At 44.0% G+C, this 12,533-nt stretch overlaps 1 protein-coding gene across 3 annotated transcripts in view; it reads left to right on the forward strand.

The window, feature by feature from the left end:
* LOC309561020 (solute carrier family 41 member 1-like) overlaps positions 1 to 12,533 on the forward strand; it is a 75,932-nt gene that overhangs the window by 16,906 nt on the left and 46,493 nt on the right. Inside the window, exon 1 of one of the 3 annotated variants that reach the window (XM_082264734.1) lies at positions 5,156 to 5,309. The exons of the other annotated variants lie outside the window; for them this stretch is intronic. The gene's annotated coding sequence lies outside the window, so the exon portion shown is untranslated. Of the gene's footprint in view, positions 1 to 5,155; positions 5,310 to 12,533 lie in introns of those variants that run through there. 3 annotated transcript variants of the gene reach the window in all.

Below are 12,533 nucleotides of genomic sequence, written 5' to 3' on the forward strand. Positions count from 1 at the left end.
CCCAGGGAATCCCCTATTTGAGGTCAGGGGTAAGGAACAACTCCACCCGTATCACCTCTGCTGCCCAGGGAATCGCCCATTCGGGGTCAGGGGTACGGAACAACTCCGACCGTATCACCGCCGCTGCCCAGGGAATCCCACATTCGGGGTCAGGGGGAGATGTCAGCATAAACAAAGTGACTAAGCAGCGGCGGCGCAGGCACAGAATCAGCTAGGCCAGTGATGGCGAACTTTTTTGAGTCCGAGTGCCCAAACTGCAACCCAAAACCAACTTTTTTTATTTCAAAGTGCCAACACTAAAATTAAACCTGAATAAACATGTGTTCCACTGTCAGACACGCACAGGATAGCCAAAGATAGTTACACAACAATAGTCATACACCAATAGCGGTGGATCACATCCCACCTGCCCTATACAGGGCTAGGGAAACACGTAAGGCACTAAAATCATTTCAGGATTGCGCCCACTTCCTCCCATTGGGCCCCATACTTGGTTATAATCCTCACTGGGCCATAAGTATTGTTAGCTTGGGTAATTTTAAGTCTAACCACTTCCATACCGGGCCAATGCTGGCATTCCTCTTCTACATGTAAAAAGCATATTTTTTTTAGAAAATTACTCTCAGAACCCCCAAACATTATATGTACCGTATATACTCGAGTATAAGCCGACCCAAGTATAAGCCGAGGCCCCTAATTTTACCACAAAAAAATGGGAAAAATTATTGACTCGAGTATAAGCCTAGGGTGAGAATGCGGGGCTGCGGGCATGGTATAGGAGAATGCAGTGCTGCGGGCATGGTACAGGACAATGCAGGGCTGCAGGCATGGTTCAGGTGAATGCAGGGCTGCGGGTATGGTACAGGACAATGCAGGGCTGCGGGTATGGTACAGGAGAATGCAGGGCTGCGGGCATGGTACAGGAGAATGCAGGGCTGCGGGCATGGTACAGGAGAACGCAGGGCTGCGGGCATGGTACAGGACAATGCAGGGCTGCGGGCATGGTACAGGACAATGCAGGGCTGCAGGCATGGTACAGGACAATGCTTTGGGCATGGTACAGGGCAATGCTGTGGGCATGGTACAGGACAATGCAGTGCTGTGGGCATAGTACAAGAGAATGCGGGGCTGCGGGCATACTACAGGAGATGCAGTGCTGCAGGCATGGTACAGGATAATGCTGTGGGCATGGTGCAGGGCAATGCTGTGGGCATGGTACAGGACAATGCAGTGCTGTGGGCATAGTACAAGAGAATGCGGGGCTGCGGGCATACTACAGGAGATGCAGTGCTGCAGGCATGGTACAGGTGTACCATGCCCGCAGCACTGCATCCCTTGTAGTATGCCCGCAGCCCCGCATAATGGCAGGTAGTGCGGCTGTGTTTCACTTACCTGTTCTAGAAGCGCTTTAAATTAAAAAATGGCGCCACCCGGTGCCGATGCGTCATTGCGCATGCGCCGCTCGGGAAAGATCGTATACGTTCGGCTATTCCCGGGAATAGCCGAACGTGTACGGCCTGTCCCGAGCGGCAGTGGCGCATGCGCGGTGACACGTTGGCGTCGGCCGGCGCCATTTTTAAATTTAAAGCACGTCGGGCCGGCCGGGGACATTTTTTTTTGTTGACTCGAGTATAAGCCGAGGGGGGACGTTTTCAGCACAAAAAAATGTGCTGAAAAACTCGGCTTATACTCGAGTATATACGGTGTGTGTGTATATATATATATACATACAGTGGATATAAAAAGTCTACACACCCCTGTTAAAATGTCAGGTTTCTGTGATGTAAAAAAAAATGATAATTAAAAGTTAAATAATTTCAGAACTTTTTCCACCTATTGGCGTTTCGGATCACGGGCAGAATTGCTGCGATTCTGCCCACGTCTCCGAACTATTGCAAGTCGCAGGACGCCTGAGCAGTTCTTGTGAATTGCAATACCACCCCAAACGCGGTTGTCTATAGATAAAAACAAACTGTGCAGCTCTGAGGTAAATAATGCCCTTGCTATAGATGTAGGCCATTTTCCTACCTCATGAAGCCTGACTGGAACACTCCCAGGATGTTGCTAGGACGTTGCTAAGTGAGGCCTAGCTGTTATTGCTGACCTCCATCATAGGAGTTTGCGTTTTCTCTGATTCTAAAGCCCCCACATGTGTTTTCTGTCCCCTGATGCAGTAACTCTGAGCTCAGCATTTGAGAGCTCGCTCCTGTGATAGCGAAGATGTGGAAGTAAGTACTAGGCCTCACTTAGCAACGTCCTGGAAGTATTTTAGTCAAGCTTCGGGAGGTATGTAAATGGCCTACACTTATAGTAAGGGCATTTTTCATCTTTAGTCGACGCGGCACAGTTTGTTTTTATCTACAATCGTCCCCTATCTGCATAGGCAATTTATTTTGGTAAAGGTGAATGTAACGGTACTCACCGTCACCGGGAGTGAAAGACAGGTACTTAATGGACACTGAGAATATGGTTTGGATTACTTCAAATGCGACAGTAATATTTATCAACCATATATCTCAAGAAACATATGAAGACTGCTTCACACAGTCAGACACATAGCAGATGCTAATATCATCAGCTCAACCACCTGTCTTCCGCACATCGTTGAATATGCTGATTTATTCACCTGTTATCTACAATAAGTTCTGTGTTTACACTTATGATAATGTGCATTGTATTTCATGAGCTCTAGGATGGCCATCTGCTAGTTAAGTGGCTCAGGTTGATTGAATCATTGTCATCTATTAGTTGCTGGTGGAAAAGTAGAGTGCTGTTTGTATTGGTTGTTCTTTAGATAATTAGTTCAGGTTAATTCTATTTCTCTATACAATTTCATCTGCATAGGATAATGTAATCAGGTACGTGACCTGATGGGGTAATCTGATCAGGAGGGGGTGTTTATCCTGTATATAATCTGTGTGAGACTGTTCAAAAAAGGAGAAGGTTCCAGAACTTGTACAAGCTAAGTTGTTGGCTAGCTTTGTATGGGGGGCGGCTAGAATATCTGATATTTATGTTCAAGACTGGAGGAAGCCGTATACTGACGGAAGCCCACAAACACAGTGTGGGTCGCGGTTCCATTACAGTGAACTTACACTTTAAAGAGGACCATCACTCCCTCTTTACTTTTTCTTTTTTTTTGTCCCATCTTATCTCCTCTACTGAGTTGTCTTTAAAAATAAACCCGCCCGCAAAATCTAGCGCTTTTGACTGTAAACCATCTCTCAAACAATGCATACTGGGCTCCATGCCGCCATCTTTTTTTCCTACGTCATCAGGAGGCCGACTCCCTCTACCTGATGGCACACCACTGTGCATACTCAGTGCGCTGAATATTTTTTGGTGCGTGGGCAGAATTTGCAGCACACATGCTGTGTGGCTTTTAACCACTTGCCGACCGCCGCACGACTATTTACTGCGGCAGTCAGCCCCTCACAGGCAAAGCGACGTAGAACTATGTCGCTAGCCTGTGAGGCTCTAGGGAGCGAGCGCACGCCGCCGGAGGCGCACTCCCACTCCCGCTCGGTCACGGACCTCCCCCCCCCGTGTGCCTGGCGGACCCGATTGTCCGTTACAGCGGGAGAAAGGCAGGCGGCTAATGTAAACAAAGACGCCTGTCATTCTTCCCTGTGTAAGAATGGAGATTATATGGTTCTGCTATGTAGGACCGTTGATCTCTGTTCTTACACCTCAAGCCACATCCAATCACAGTAAGAAGCACGCCCCTAGGGACACACTTAACCACTCCCTCGAAAATAAAGTTAACCCCTTCCCTGTCAGTGTCATTTTTACAGTAACAGTGCATATGTATAGCACTGATTACTGCAGTAATGTCACTGGTAACCCCAAAAGTGTCAAAAATGTCAGTCAAGGGTCCGATCTGTCCGCCACAATGTCGCAGTACCGCAAAAAAAAAAAAAAAAACGCAGATCGCCGCCATTACTCGTTTAAAAAAAAAAACAACAAAAATGACAGAAATCTTTCCCTTAGTTAGTAAACGCAATAACTTTTGCGCAAAATACGCTTTTTGCGATTTTTTTTTTTTTTTTTTTACCGAACATATGTAGCAGAAAACAAATTGGCCTAAAATGTTAAAAAAAAATTGATTTTTAAATTTTTTTGGGGGGAATTTCATACAAAAAAATGTGAAAAATATTGTTATTTTTGCAAAATTGAAGCTCTTTTTTTGTTTATAGCGCATGATCAAAAAATCGCACAGGGGATCAAATACCACCAAAAGAAAGCTCTGTTTGTGGGGGAAAAAAGGACCTCAAATTCGTTTAGGTACAGCGTCGCACAACCGCGCAATTGTCCGTTAAATTCACGCAGTGCCGAATCGCAAAATAGGCCCTGGTCAGGAAGGGGGTAAAATCTTCCGGGGCTTAAGTGGTTAAAGCCTGAAGCCTACTGAGATATTTGACATTATCCAAGAAGGCTGTGGGTTGCTGGAGTTATGTCATTCTCACCTAGGCAGGAAAGACGGAAGCCCCTGCGTCCTGTTCTAAGAAAAAGTATCTGCAAAAAAAAAAAAAAAAGTGAGCAAAGTTTGTAAAAGTAGAAGTTGGAAGGAGTCAAATTAAATAAAGTTGAGATCAAAGGTCCCCTTTAACCAGCTGCATATACTCATCTTCCCTTTACTCCCCCACCACTTTGGTCATTGAGGGGACCCTGTGTCAGTCTAGGTTGTGACATGGAGCTTACACAGGGCTTAGTGTGTGGGGTGCATGAGTGGCAGTGTTGTCACATGAGGTAAGGGGAGCCACATGCTCCTGTAAGCATCAGGGGAAGGTATGTGCTGCAGTGCAAGTAAGACTATCATCAAAGAGAACCTGTTGCTTTGCATTGCATGGACAGAGTTCAGGTATCCTTCAATGTAAATAATGTCATCAATAAGCACAAATGTTGTAACTGAGATCTAGTTGGTCGCTCTTTGCACGTTGTCGCGGCTCTTTATGCTCTCTTCTTGCTCTGACTCCTAGTTTCACCCCCGTGTAGAAGTCCTGTATTCATCCCCGATTAGTAACGGGTTATCGCTGGCCCTAAAAACAGGTGTGCGTATATTTATATCCCCTGAGATCATCCTATGTGGAACAAGACACCGACACCCCGATCTGTGGGTGGGAGAGCAAGATGGCGGCTGACGTCAGCAGAAGACTGCAGTCCAGGCATTCTGCTTGGTCACAAGAATTCCCGAAGATCTATCTGAGCGCGGCGCTGAGACGGCTTAGGGATGATTCATTGTGTCAGCCATTCACAGATGCAGATGGGAACGTTCGTAAATAGGATTGAAAACTGGACTATGTTTCCAGGTGAGAAGACTTGGGGGGGTCTTTGTATAAAATGATTTGCCATGCGGATGTCTTTAGCATTTTCACAAGGAGTGAGCCCTGTCCCCTAACATTATGACCACCCACCATAACCCATCTAGGACCTCTGGAGGTATCCTGTGGTACCAGCGCCAAGCCGTCAGTAACAGATCCTTTAAGTCCTGTAAGTTGTAAGGTGGGGCCTCCATGGATCGGACTTGTTTCTCCAGCACATCCCAGGGATGCTCGATTGGATTGAGATCTGGAGAATTTGGAGGTCAAGTTCACACCTTAACCACTTAAGCTCCGGAAGATTTTACCCCCTTCCTGACCAGGCCCTATTTTGTGATTCGGCACTCCGTGACTTTAACGGACAATTGTGCGGTCGTGCGACGCTGTACCTAAACAAATTTGGCGTCCTTTTTTTCCCACAAACAGAGCTTTCTTTTGGTGGTATTTGATCACCTGTGCGATTTTTACTTTTTTGCGCTATAAACAAAAAAAAGCGTTTATTTTGAAAAAATAACAATATTTTTAACATTTTTTTTTATATGAAATTCCCCCCCAAAAAAATGTAAAAATCAAAATTTTTTTAAATTTTTGGCCAATTCGTTTTCTGCTACCTATGTTTGGTAAAAAAAAATCACAATAAGCGTATTTTGATTGGTTTGCGCAAAAGTTATTGCGTTTACTAACAAAGGGAAAGATTTGTCATTTTTGTTGTTTTTTTAACGCGTAATGGCGGCGATCTGCGATTTTTTTTTTTGTGGTACTGCGACATTGGGGCGGACAGATCGGACCCTTGACTGACATTTTTGACACTTTTGGGGGTGCCAGTGACATTACTACAGTAATCAGTGCTATAAATATGCACTATTACTGTAAAAATGACACTGGCAGGGAAGGGGTTAATTTTACTGGAGAGGGAGGGGTTAATGTATGCCTGGTGCTTACTAACGTGTGGGGGGGGAGGTGACTGTGTGACACAAGGACAGATCGCATGTTCAGCTATGCTGAACCCTGCAATCTGACCCTGCCTGTCACTGAGGAGATCCGCCCGCTCTGTTTACACAAGCGGGCAGATCTCCAAACTAGATTCCCCGACGATCGGGGAAGAGCAGCGGCGATTGCCGCCGCTCCTCCCCTGGCCCGACTCCCGCTGTGACTGAAAACAGCGGGAGCGAGCCTACAGGGGGAGGAGTCCAGTGATGTAGGTCTACGTCGCTGGATGGAATTAAGCCACTTTGCCGCAGTAGAGGCACAGTGTATATTAAAAAAGAATAGCGCACACATGCAAAAGAAATGACTATCAAATATGGAGACAATCCATAAATAAAAATGGTAGTTTAGTCCCACCATATGGCCATGTCGTGCTCAAGCGACTGGCCGGCAAGTGGTTAAACTCATTGATGTGTTCCTCAAACCATTCTTGAATCCATCAGACCAGGCCACCTTCTACCAGGACCAGTTCTGATGCTCACATGCCCATCGTAGATGCTTTTGGCTGTGGAGACGGGTCAGCATGGACACCCTGACCGGTCTTTGGCATCCCAGCCCCATACACAACAAACTGCAATGCTCTGTGTGTTCTGACATCTTTCTATCAGAACCAGCATTCACTTTTTCAGCAATTTGATCTACAGTCGCTCTTCTATTGGATCGGACTGCACAGACGAACCTTCATTCCCTATGTGCATCAGGGAGCCTCGGCCGCCCATGACCCGGTCACTGGCTCGCCGGTTTTCCTTCCTTGGACCACTTTTGGTTGTTCCTGACCACTGCAGACCGGGAACATCCCACAAGGTGCTGCAGTTCTGGAGTTGCTTTGACCCAGTCGTGCAGCCATTACAATTTTGCCCTTGTCAAAGTTTCTCCAATCCTTACCCTTGCCCGTTGTTTTATTTGCTTTCAACTTCAGGGACAACTTGTTCACATGCTGCCTAATATATCCCACCGACTTCCAGATGCCATTGTAACAAGGTAATCAATGTTATTTACTTGTCAGTGATCTTAAAGTGGTAGTAAGCCCCCGTTCACATTGAATGTGGGTTTGCAGTCGTGTGAGTTCAACTCGCTTCGATTTCAAACCCCCATTTCAGTGTTCGGGGGTGATTTGAAAGACATCTGTGCGGGTTCATGCACAGATGTCTATTGAAATCGCCCCCAAAGTCGCCAAAAGTAGTGCAGGAACTGCTTTTGGAAATCAGTGCGGCACCACAAAGTTGGCATCGCACCTATTAGGATAGTGCCGTTGCCAGCAATAGGCTGCGATTTGGCATGCGATTTGACATGTCAAGTCACGCCAACATGGACAGGGGGCTAAAGCTGAAGAAGAGAAAAAAAAACTTCCCCCTGAAATTTAATATTGTGGGGGGGGGGGGGGGAGATTTACTAAAACTGATGCAAACAGAATCTGGTGCAGCTGTGCATGGTAGCCAATCAGCTTTTAACTTCTGCTTGTTCGATTAGGCTGTGGTTTGAAGTCTGGAGTCCGGTGCGGTTCACTGGTTCAGGTGCGATTCAGGTGCAAATCTTTACATGAATTCGCACCTGAACCGGACCCAAAATCATACAGGAGTCTTTAAAAAAAACAGACCACGGCCCGGATGTGTGTGAACCGGCTCCACTGAAATCCGGAACAGATTATTTGGTGTGCGAATCAGATGCGGTTCAAAACGTATCCGATTCGCATGTATGTGATTTGAGCCTTAAAGCAGTTGTATCCCCTGTGTAAACCCCCCCCAAAAAAAAAACCCCTGCAGGACAATGATATAATGTGCTAGTGTGCATCGCATACTAGCACATTATGAAATACCTTAGAACGAAGCCCCCACACGGTCGCCCGGACACCGCTGAGGGAACTGACATGTCGGTGTCTCTTCCAGGTTCGGCAACTACGGCGCTGTGAGTGGCTGGAGCCACGATGACGTCACTCTCGAGCATGCGCACGGGAGTTTACTTTCTGGCAAGGAGTCGGCAAGGAGCTCTGAGGGTCTGGCAAGATACGCCGGACCTTCAGAGCGCATGCGCCGCTGGTGTCAGCGGCTGCATGCAGGGTGAATATCTCCTAAACCATGCAGGTTTAGGGGATATTAATTTTACCTACAGGTAAGCCTTATTATAGGACTTATTATAGGACTTATTATAAGCCTTATTATAGGCTTACCTGTAGGTAAAAACTAAAAAGCGGACTATACTACCACTTTAAGCTTTGACAATATAAGCTGGAAGCTGATTGGTTACTATGCACAGGTGCACCAGTTTTTGTGTGCTCCAGTTTTACTAATGCCCCGTACACACGTACCGATCGTCGGCCGAACGATCGGCCGTCTTTTGTCCAGGGCTGTCGTGTCTGTTGAAAACTGCAAAAGACTGCACACGAATTTTGTCGGCCAACAACAGCCGACTGCAGAAGTGATGTCATGTGATGGTTAACTTTCCTTGTCTTTTTCTTTTCTGAGCATGCCCAGTCTTGCAAATCTGCTGTCTGTCGGCCGAATTCTGTACTGACTGGCGAACAATCAGCCGTTCTGGTGATGGCCAACAAAAATTTTAAAGCCTGCACATCAGATTCTACTCGTCCGAAAGTGCGCTGTCGGAAGCATCATACTAACAAGCCGACAATCGGCCGATCGTTCGGCGGCCGAATATTTACGGCCGACAATCGGTACGTGTGTACGGGGCTTAAATCTCTCCCATAATGTGCTAGTATGAATTGCATACTAGCACATTTACTAAAGACTTACCTTTAAATGAAGCACTCCTGCAGCACACTGTCACTGCTGCCAGGGCTCCCATCTTCACCCAGTCTTCCTTCCGGGTTTGTGGCCTCCAGGCATTTAAATGGCTGAGCCGCGATGATGTTACTCCTGTGCTCGGTAGCTACTCAGTACACCGTCCCTTCAGAGCACAGTGAGCATGCGCGGGTGACGTCACAACAGTGAATATCCTGGGCGCACGTTTAGAAGGTATTCCTTGTACCTACAAGTAAACTTTATTATAAGCTTACCTGTACATACAAAGCGGTGTTTACTATCGCTTTAACCGCTTCCATACCGGGCAAATTTCAGGCACTCCTCTCCTACATGTAAAAATCATCATTTTTTTGCTGGAAAATTACTCCGAACCCCCAAACATTATATGTGTTTTTTCTAGCAGAGCGACTTGGGAATAAAATGGCGGTCATTGCAATTTTTTATGTCACATGGCATTTGCGCAGCAATTTTTCAAACGCAATTTTTTTGAAAAAATAAATTTTGTGTGAACTAAAAAAACTCAAAACAGTAAAGTTAGCCCAATATTTTTGTATAATGTGAAAGAATGATGTTATGCTGAGTAATTCGATACCTAACTTGTCATGCTTTAAAGTTGCGCACACTCGTGGAATGGCGACAGACTTCGGTACTTAAAAATCTCCATAGGCAACGATTTAAAATTGTTTACAGGTTACCGGTTTAGACTTACAGAGGAGGTATAGCGCTAGAATTATTGCTCTCGCTCTAACGATAGTGCCGATACCTCACATGTGTGGTTTGAACGTCCTTTACATATGCTGGCGCGACCTACGTATGCGTTCGCTTCTGCATGTAAGCACGGAGGGATGGGGCGCTTGAATTTTTTTTTTTTTTATTGTTTATTTTACTTACTTTTTTCTATTTTTACACTTTACCTTTATTTTATTTTTTTTATCACTTTTATTCCTATTATAAGTAATATAAACATCCCTTGTGATAGGAATAGGGCAGGACAGGTCCTGCATGCAAGCACGGAGGGATGGGGCGCTTTAATTTATATATTTATTTTTATTGTTTATTTTACCTTTTTTTTTTTTTCTATTTTTACACTTTACCTTTAATTTCTTTTTATCACTTTTATTCCTATTATAAGTAATATAAACATCCCTTGTGATAGGAATAGAGCATGACAGGTCCTGCACGGAGGGATGGGGCGCTTTTATTTATTTTTTTATTGTTTATTTTACAAACTTTTTTCTATTTTTACACTTTTTACCTTTATTTTTTTTTTATAATCACTTTTATTCCTATTATAAGTAATATAAACATCCCTTGTGATAGGAATAGGGCATGACGGGTCCTGCATGCAAGCACGGAGGGATGGGGTGCTTTTATTTTTTTATTTATTGTTTATTTTACTTACTTTTTTCTATTTTTACACTTTACCTTTATTTTATTTTTTTTATTACTTTTATTCCTATTATAAGTAATATAAACATCCCTTGTGATAGGAATAGGGCAGGACAGGTCCTGTATGCAAGCACGGAGGGATGGGGGGCTTTTATTTTTATTTTTTTATTGTTTATTTTACCTTTTTATTTTCAATTTTTACACTTTACCTTTAATTTCTTTTTATCACTTTTATTCCTATTATAAGTAATATAAACATCCCTTGTGATAGGAATAGGGCATGATAGGTCCTGCATGCAAGCACATAGGGATGGGGCACTTTAATTTATTTATTTATTTTTTTTTTTATTGTTTATTTTACAAACTTTTTTCTATTTTTACACTTTTTACCTTTATTTTTTTTTTTATAATCACTTTTATTCCTATTATAAGTAATATAAACATCCCTTGTGATAGGAATAGGGCATGCCAGGTCCTGCATGCAAGCACGGAGGGATGGGGTGCTTTTATTTTTTTATTTATTGTTTATTTTACTTACTTTTTTCTATTTTTACACTTTACCTTTATTTTATTTTTTTTATTACTTTTATTCCTAATATAAGTAATATAAACATCCCTTGTGATAGGAATAGGGCAGGACAGGTCCTGTATGCAAGCACGGAGGGATGGGGCGCTTTTATTTATTTTTTTTATTGTTTATTTTACCTTTTTATTTTCAATTTTTACACTTTACCTTTAATTTCTTTTTATCACTTTTATTCCTATTATAAGTAATATAAACATCCCTTGTGATAGGAATAGATCATGACAGGTCCTGCATGCAAGCACGGAGAGATGGGGCGCTTTTATTTATTTATTAATTTTTTATTGTTTATTTTACTTACTTTTTTCTATTTTTACACTTTACCTTTATTTTTTTTATCACTTTTATTCCTATTATAAGTAATATAAACATCCCTTGTGATAGGAATAAGGGCATTACAGGTCCTCTTTATGGAGAGAGATGCAGTGTTCCTTTCGGCTGGAAAGCCTGAGATAAAAAAAAAAAAGTGATCTCAGGCTTCCCAGCCGAACACACGGCAGTGTTTACAACTGCCGGGGCCGGACGTGATGTCATAGTCCAGTCCTCGGTCAGCTCTATGGTAAACTTCTGCTGTCGGGGTAGGAGCACCGGAGGGCAGCGGAAGTGGGGGGACCGCCCCCCCCCCCCACCGCTTGTAAAAAACAATCAAGCGGCTGAACTGAAAAAAAAAAAGATATCTGACTGTTGCCTGCAGCTGCAGCCATCGTCCACATATCTCCACTCAAACCTGAGGACGTCATATGACATTCAGTGATATGGAGGTTAATGCTACGGCTGATCGGTGTAATTATCTCTTGTGATCGTCAGCTCCATCTAGTGGTCATAATGTGGTATTTTTCTGAAATACCTTAAAGAAAAAAAAAAACTGCATTATGACCACTAGATGGCGCTGGTGATCATAGGAGATAATTATGATACAAACAATACAGGGATTAGGACATCTGCACGAAAATGTTTCTATATATAGACTCCATTATTGTAAGGAATTGTAGCAGACGCAGAGTACTCTTATATGTTTTCATCATTGCAGTTTCATATAAATCAAATTTAGATTATTAATTTATAGACTGGCCCACCATCAATGGGGATTACGCTTCACTGTTCCGGTGCGTTGTGGTAACACACCCCCACAATAAAAAAACTTTGGGGTTATTTACTAAAACTGGAGCGTCCAAAGCCCTGTAGCTTTGCATAGAAACCAATCAGCTTCCAGGTTTTATTGTCAAAGCTTAAAGCGGAGTTCCGCCCACCATAAAACAATTAAAAGTCAGCATTTGTAGCTGCTGACTTTTAAATATTAGAACTTACCTGTCCATGGAGTCCGCAATGTTGGCACCTGAAGCCGATATTTGTATCGGCTCTCTCGGGTGCTGCCGCGGCCATCCAGGGTGAGGCCTTTCGCCCTTACGGCTTCACTGCTGGTTCCCTACTGTGCATGCGCGAAGCGCGCTGCGCTTTGTAATTGGCCCGGCAGAGGAAAAAGGAGGCGGCCGAACTTTC

Source organism: Pelophylax lessonae (genome assembly GCF_965119305.1).
Source record: "Pelophylax lessonae genome assembly, chromosome: 8".
Classification (NCBI taxonomy): Eukaryota; Metazoa; Chordata; class Amphibia; order Anura; family Ranidae; genus Pelophylax; species Pelophylax lessonae.